Source organism: Schistocerca americana, chromosome X (assembly GCF_021461395.2).
Source record: "Schistocerca americana isolate TAMUIC-IGC-003095 chromosome X, iqSchAmer2.1, whole genome shotgun sequence".
In the NCBI taxonomy this organism is placed as follows: Eukaryota; Metazoa; Arthropoda; class Insecta; order Orthoptera; family Acrididae; genus Schistocerca; species Schistocerca americana.
Window position 1 is genome coordinate 326,703,582 of NC_060130.1, and position 8,762 is coordinate 326,712,343.

At 42.4% G+C, this 8,762-nt stretch overlaps 1 pseudogene; it reads right to left on the reverse strand.

Annotated features, from left to right (window-relative positions):
• Positions 1-8,439: 8,439 nt before the first annotated feature.
• On the reverse strand, positions 8,440-8,557 carry LOC124557623 (annotated as a pseudogene).
• Positions 8,558-8,762: the final 205 nt, after the last annotated feature.

An 8,762-nucleotide genomic window follows, 5' to 3' on the forward strand; every position in this document is an offset into this window, starting at 1 on the left:
TGGCCGAGCGGTTCTAGGCGCTTCAGTCTGGAACCGCGCTGCTGCTACGGTCGCAGGTGCGAATCCTGCCTCGGGCATGGATGTGTGTGATATCCTTTGGTTAGTTAAGCTTAAGTAGTTCTAAGTCTAGGGGACTGATGACCTCAGATGTTAAGCCCCATAGTCCTTAGAGCCATTTGAACCGTTTTGAACACTAACACCTTACCAACGTTGTGGACGATATAGGAGCACACAGCACAATATGCACTGTCGTTCATGGTGATCACACGTCCTATTGAGGGCCATGTCCCACGTTCTGTAATGTTCAAGGGACCCTCATGAATCGCCATGACAACAGTGTAATTATTTGTCAGCTTCTTTCTCCTCTCCCTCAGCAAGGAGTCTAGGTGTAATAGTAGATGAAAATCTAAATTGGTTGGAGCACGTAACTACAATATGCAAGAAGGAATCAACATCGCTCAATGCCCTAAAAAAATATAAAAAGCTCATCCCTCTTGACCTGAAAAAGAAACTTGTACAAACACTTATACTTCCATTTATTTCTTACAGCGATGTTATCCCGCAAGGTCCTTTTCGGTAATGTTCATGGTGCCTGGAACTGGCTATGAATGCTTGTGTCCGTTGTGTCTGTGATGTTCGACTCTTTGATCATATTTCACCATCATATGCACAGTTAACCTGGCTGCGTGCAGACAAGCCCAGAGACTTCCATACCCCCTGTCTGCTCTGCTATGTTGTCGAAGTACAATGTCCCTGATATCTCTCCTCGACCTTAACGCTATTGTCTGGACAACACGGCAGAAACACACTTTCCTGTCGGAGAAAATCCTTTCTATCCCACCCCATCGTTCGGCCACTTTCTCCGAGTCCTCCTCAGTAGCAGGAATCTGACCCTGAAATAACCTTCCGTATTGTATAAGACAACAGAGTAACATCTCTAGCACCGAGCGAGGTGGCGCAGTGGTTCGACACTGGAATCGCATTCGGGAGGACGACGGTTCAATCCCGCGTCCGGCCATCCTGATTTAAGTTTTCCGTGATTTCCCTAAATCACTCCAGCCAAATGCCGGGATGGTTCCTTTCAAAGGGCACGGCCGACTTCCTTCCCCGTCCTTCCCTAATCCGATGAGACCGATAACCTCGCTGTCTGGTCTCCTTCCCCGAAACAACCAACCAACCAACCTAACATCTCTAGCTTGAGAAGGCATTTAATGACATATATTATCACTACTAGTGGCAACAGCAGCCATAATAGAAGTACTGCCAGTATTAACTTTAGTAGTTCCTAGTCAATACTGTTTACTCACGTTATCAATATACACCCTCAAATCATTTTCATACATTTTTTTAATATTAAAATTGTTATCTCTCAGACAGTTGTGATGTAAAAACAGGTACTGTATGTGTGAAACCCTGGTCCGATTCAGTCCGGAACCACGCGATTGCTACGGTCGCAGGTTCGAATCCTGCCTCGGGCATGGATGTGTGTGATGTCATTAGGTTAGTTAGGTTTAAGTAGTTCTAAGTTCTAGGGGACTGATGACCTCCGATGTTAAGTTCCATAGTGCTCAGAGCCATTTAAACCTGGTCCGATGTAAATGAAGGCCTGATGGTCCTAATCAGATCGGGTTAAATAAATAAATTAATTGTCTTTGAATGTAAGTTTCATTTCTTTTCGTCTCAGGACGTATTTGTTCCATTTACGTTCTGTACTGTAATGTACTGTACTGTAATAGTTCTTTCTAGCTATGGTCCACGTTTCAAAGAGCTGTGTTTCCTGGCAGTGACACATCATGCGACATTACTTTCGTTCTTATGTGTCGCCCACCAGTGTAGGAATATCGGCAAGAAAACAAGGTAACTTATCGCTTGAAACCAGCTAGCACAATCTTCCACGAAAATGGACGAAGAACTTAGTAGTCTCACCTAGACTACTCATCATCAGGTGTAAAGTCCAGTGTCACAGACATCTAACCAATTAGGACTACATGTTGAGGCCTGTCTTTCAAGAACATAATGAGCGAGTGTTTAACGTTTTGCCCACACAGGCGACGGTGACGCATCATATTTGACACCTGCTAAATAGTCGGGTACACATGAGGCTATTACCTAAAACATATCATTGCTTAAACAAGGCACAATCTGTTCTGCGGCAGTAAACGGAAAAAAGCAATTCTCACTTCCCACACAGTACGAAATGTCAGCAAACACAACAACACGCAACATCTCTAACAGCGAGCTTCTTGGCCATCTTATGTATGTCGCTGTAAGAACTACAGATGGGTACGCTTCACAAGCTATTTTCCTCCTCTTCATTTCCATCTTCCCGTATGTCACAAATATTTAGATAAATTCCCCAAACAAATTATTTTTTGGAGTTTCATCGTTTCTGTCGTTGCCACTGAGTTGTCGCTCTCATAAGTACTGTGTATGTTAATTGTCTACTCTCTTCCTTGCGAATTCAATCATATAAGAACTTTTCTGTTGAATGAGGAGTATGACGATTATTACTACACATGTTCTCCCAGGCTTTCTAAGTGTGGCTGATTATTAGCGTGCTTTCAGGAGTTCAAGGGAGTTGTTACTTTTTGCACAATTTTTCGACGATAGACTTAACAATCGTTTTGGTGAGCTGTGAACTGTATTCCGAAGGAATGGGTACTCAGATTGACACATTGAGTGGGTATTTCATTCAAAGTAAACAACTGCTAGGGAAGAGGTGGAGCCTGAGAAACAAAGAGAAACAAGAAAGCGCTTTCCAGGAAACATCGGTAGACTCCTATGAAAACACGGTATCCAGTGTATTTCGCTCTAGTTAACAAAGATAAAAAGCGTTTTCTGTAATGTTAAAGACGACCTACGTCTCCGAAAGGCAAGTCCATACAGCATTCCATGTGAATCCAGCTTGTATTACTTGGTGCAGTCTATTTCAACAGTCGAGAAGAGGTGCAAAGAACGTCAGAGAAACACCCGGCTAAAAAACCGTTAATCAAATCAACTGTCGCCGAGTACTGCCTCGAGTATAACCATTAAATGAAATATAACGAGACCAGTATCATGGTGCACACACCAAGTTTCTGGGACGGTGTAATTAAGGAGTCTGTCGAAATAATGATGGCCGAAAACCCAATGATTTAGGACGAAAGTTTCAATTCAAACAATGCCTGGGTTCCAGGACCAAGTTTATTAAGATCTTGCCAGCCGCCTTTTCTGTAATGTTAAAGACGACCTACGTCTCCGAAAGGCAAGTCCATACAGCATTCCATATGAATCCAGCTTGTATTACTTGGTGCAGTCTATTTCAACAGTCGAGAAGAGGTGCAAAGAACGTCAGCGAAACACCCGGCTAAAAAACCGTTAATCAAATCAACTGTCGCCGAGTACTGCCTCGAGTATAACCATTAAATGAAATATAACGAGACCAGTATCATGGTGCACACACCAAGTTTCTGGGACGGTGTAATTATGGAGTCTGTCGAAATAACGATGGCCGAAAACCCAATGATTTAGGACGAAAGTTTCAATTCAAACAATGACTGGGTTCCAGGACCAAGTTTATTAAGATCTTGCCAGCCGCCTCATCCACTAGAACTGGAAACTCTAAAGAAATGTGCTTTTTAGGGAACAACAATGCGGTCTCTGGGGGAAAAATGAATATCCAAAGGCGTAGTGGGTGCTGGGAGACGAACTCGGTTATAAATCTGGCTGGAGTCCAAGTACGCATGACGCAGATCGCATCACCTGAAGAACACGGCTATGGAGGTTGTCGAAATACTGACATGAAAAGGGATTCAACAACTCGACTAAACACCCGACGTCACACCGAGTGTTTATAATTAAAGTCCAGCTACTCACAGCGTCCCAATGTGGGCTGTAGTTATTGTATATCAGCGAAACTTGGTAGATATTCTAATGTGTTAATGCGGAACTGATTTACACTGGAAAAAAATTAATTCCAATTTTGGCCACCAGGTGCAAATCTGACTCTGTGAATGCAAGGAAAACGTATAGATGTTTGCAAATGAAATGGATTAGGAACGGGACATGGGCAGAAAAGGTTAAATAAGTGAGAAAGGTATAATGTTGATTTTAATATTAACAAGTGCTTACATAATGTGTTCAATATGAACACCGGAGACGTCGACGAGATCCTGTACAGCGCCAGATTTGTACCTGGTGGCCAAAATTGTAACTAAATTTTTTCCAATGTAAATCGGTTCCGCATTGACGCATTAGTATATCTAACGCGTTTCGTTACCATATGATAATTACAGCCCACGCGGACCTCCGTGTGTAGCTGCACTATAATTATAACCACCCAGTACCATGTTTATAAAGTTGTTTATCTCTGAATATGGTAAAAACCCATATAGACTGCAAGGCTTATGTGCACACAAAGAAGCATAGATTACTCTGTAGGTCGTGACAAATAAGCTCTGATGCATGTAAGGTATGCAGAGAGTGTAGGTGAAGAAGAAACTGAAGTGACTCAATAGGACGTAGATAGATTAAGGAACGAATAATTAGGCACCAGAAGCAGAGAGCATAAGGGCAGAGCTGTTGAATGCAGAAGGTGAAACTCTTGAGAAACAGTGAAATATGGAAGAAGAAGGAAATCCAGAAGTTAGCTACCACTATCCCCTGCACAAAAAGAAAACTAAATAGAACTGTAGTAGGTATTTCTCTGCTAACGTAACATACAAAGATTTATCATTAATAATTCTTGAAAAGCTGAAGCCTTCTACTGAGATATTATTGGAAAATACCAGGTAGGATTTCGCCCAGGAAGATCAACCGTAGATCACATACTCACCTAGAGACCAATCTGTGAGAAGTGCTCGGAATTCAGTCATCAGTTTCTGATAATATATGTAGCTTTCTCGAAGACTTATGATAGAACAACTAGATTAAGTATGTGCAGTATCATGAGGGAGCTTGGCATATCACGGTATGTAATTAACCTGGCGAAGGCGTGCGCAGCAGAGACAAAAGCCAAGGTAAACTGCCACAGGGAGGCACCTAAGGAATTCGGCATCAGAACAGATGTGAGACAAGGTGGTGCCATTTTACCACTGCTTTTTAGTTTGGAGAAAACAATTCTCGAAGTGAAAAGAGAAGGTAAGGGTGTGAAACTAAATGGAGGCACACAGTTATTGGGATATGCAGATGGCATTGCACCTATACTGAAGTCAGAGAAAGAGAAGGCAGAAACAATAAGAAACTTAGGAAACAACGCCGGTAAAATTGGACTGAGGATTAATACGGAGAAGACTCAGTTGACATAAGTATTTAGAGAAGCTTCTAATACTGCCCCATCACATGTAGCAATACGGAACATATGGCCGTGCGGTTCTAGGCGCTACAGTCTGGAACCGAGCGACCGCTACGTCGCAGGTTCGAATCCTGCCTCGGGCATAGATGTGTGTGATGTCCTTAGGTTAGTTAGGTTTAATTAGTTCTAAGTTCTAGGCGACTGATGACCTCAGAAGTTAAGTCGCATAGTGCTCAGAGCCATTTTTTGAGTACGGAACATAGCCACAGTGTAAAATTTTGAATACCTTCGAACCTGGTTCAAAAGGCATAAAAAATTAAAACAAGAAATTAATCAATGTATTGTCAATTGGTCTAAAACTTATTTCAGTCTGACGCAGATAATGTCATCAAAAAAATCTCTCCGTTAAGACCAAAGATAAATCATGTAATGCAATGATAGTATCACTATTGTTATACGAGACAGAAACCCTAAGCACCACAAAAGAGAGGACTTTGATCTTTGAACGGGAAACCAGAAGAAAGATATTAGGACCAATCAGCAAAGAGAACACCTGGAGACGTGGAAAGAAGTAGGAATTTTTGGAACTGATGAAATAACCGAAAATCATACAGAAAATGAAAGCGCAGAGAATGAGCCTGTCAAGGCACAGTGCCAGGAGGTTAGATACTTCCCGGCAGGAAAATAATTTGAGTTGGTTTCACCCAACCCTGCATTGATGCTCAATGGCGTGGGCCTCTGCTAGACAAAAGCCGCTTTCTTCTGAACACAAGAAACACACTACAAAGTGCCTCTTCGTCTTTATCATATCTGTTCCAAACAAGAAACGACCACGTTTAATGATGAACTTCTTTCAAACAATCAAGATCACCCGCAAACGAATATTGTTGGTCGAGAGAAAAACTGACATGCCGAAGACTTAAGTGAGCAGTAAAGATGTCGCTGAAGATCTAATGTCGATATACTGAAACTGGTTAGAGCAAAATCTCATAAATGATACCAAATATAAACATCGCGATACACAAAAAGATAAAATATACTGGGAGCAATTGAAAGTCCTGCCTAACATGTACGTTTCAAGGTAGTTACAGATGGAAATGGAAGAAGTGTAATAGCGATTAGTACACACGATACTGATAGAAAATCATCATAACGAAAGAACGTTTGCAGCAAACTCGTGTAAGTCCCGCTACGAGCGCGTAATTGCCAGCCACAGCAAAGATGCTTCCTCACTACGGCGCACTTTGTCAGTTGGCATTGACGACTGGCTAAGCGTGGACATATTCGCTGGCTTGTGCGCAAATTTTTAAGTTTATTACACACACATCGCGATCGGATATGTTTATAAGATTGTCGACTGACAGGCTACAAGGCTCATAATAACAGGCACGACTGTTATCAGTAAATTACTGTAAGTTTCGACTTCTGGCGCGAACATGTGGAGCCCTGGTTCACTACTTACCAAGTGCCAAACCTAAGTGAGCGTAGATCTTATGAAACTTTACAATCCGAATCTAGACTTCTTACTTCCCAGTCCTAATCCACTAAGAACCTTCGAACGGAACTTCCATGTACCTGAATATTTTCACCCTGCACACAAGTTTTGTGAAAATGTGTTTCAGAATACTTGTAACAGCAATTTCTATGAATTATATTATTTTTTACGAACAAATTAGGACCTATGCAATATTATCATTTAAGTGGACGTATCTTAATACAGTTCTCCACATAGAGCAATATTTTATGATTTACCTGAAAATAACGCTGGAGTCGAGCCAGATTGCGTGCTACCAAAATGAAAACACGATACTGTACTAACGAAAATGGAAAATGTTACGCCATGACCTAGCAGACCGATATTTATCAAACTTTCTGGACATGTTTGTCACATAACGGATATTAAATTATCAAACTTTCATTCCATTGTGAACTGATGTCCATCGTTAACATCAGTACAAAGTGTGACACCCACAGGCACGAGTATACGCCTGTATTCTTTGTAACATGCAAGCAAACAGCTTCCGAATGCCATCTTGAGGAATTTCCTATCATGCCTGGAACACATTATGTGTAATTTCATGAAGGTTCCTCACTGTAGGTTGGTTGGAAAGTATGTTTCCGCAACGTATCCCAAATATGCTCTATGGTTGACCAGTCAGGGGACCCAGCAGGCCAGTCGGGGTTCCTTATATTCCTCAAACGTTTGTGGTATGAAATGTCGTGTGGATCTTGCATTATCCTATTGGAACATGCCATATGGTACCACGGCTGTCAAGTTCAATCAGGCCTGTTGTCATAGTTAATAGATTCACACACTGTTATTCGAGGAATTTGAAAGGTCTAGGGCTCAAGAGCCGCTGTTTCCTGCGACCTTTCACTTGGTACTCTAGGGACACGTTGGCATATATCGCATCACCACAAATACAACTGAGACTCGTCACTGAATACAGTAGAATGCCACTCAGTATCCCTGTTGACTGTGGCTCTATACCAAACAAGTATCCGTTGACCACGTATGGCGCCAGCAATAAATGGCACATTGAAACTTAGGATCTTAGCCAAGCTTAGTAATCATTTCCTGACAGGAACTCAACTCTATCTGTTAACTCTGCCCAGAATTCAGAAGTTGTCATGCATCTACTATTATCCTACAATCTTCTGGTGGAGTAGTCCTTCTGGAAGAACCCGCGCCTACTCCTCTTACCATGTTGTTGACCTGAGTATACATGGTCACTACCAGCCAGTGATTCGAAATTTCTCAAAGTGGTGGTAAGCTGCAAATGCACATCGTCTGGCTATGCTGTGTTGCGGTCTGCACGAGAAAAGTTCCAGTAAGGTAGAGACACCCAATAGCCACCATTTACTCACACCATTCTTCATTTGTGACTTTTTTCTGTACTGAAAATAAACTCACATAAAGGTATAATTTTAATCAATACATCTCTAAAAAACATATACACTCCTCCTGAACAGATCATGAAGTCCCAACGGTACCGATCGACCGTCGTGTCGTCCTCAGCCCGCAAGCGTCACTGGATGCAGATTTGGAGGGGCAGGGAGTCAGCACTCCGCTCTCCCGGGCGTATGTCAGTTTACGAGTCCGAAGCCGCTACGTCCCAGTCAAGTAGCTCCTCAGTTTGCCTCACAAGGGCTGATCGCACCCTGCTTGCCAACAGTGCTCGGCAGACTGGATGGTCACCCATCCAAGTGCTAGCCCAGCCCGACAGCGCTTAACCTCGGTGATCTGACGGGAACTGGTGTTACCACTGCGGCAAGGCTGTTGGCAATCAACATATCTCACAGGTAAGAAAATACTGTAGAATTAATTTGGTAACGTTCAGGCAAAGTGTTCATAGTGTAACACTTTCCATTTCCATCAGTGTATCCGTATGTCTGCTCTTGGGACTCAGCTGTAAGTACACTCAGATCCATAAATGTAGAGATGTGTGAAACATCATGAGATAAGGCAATGATGATTGAACTGTTATGC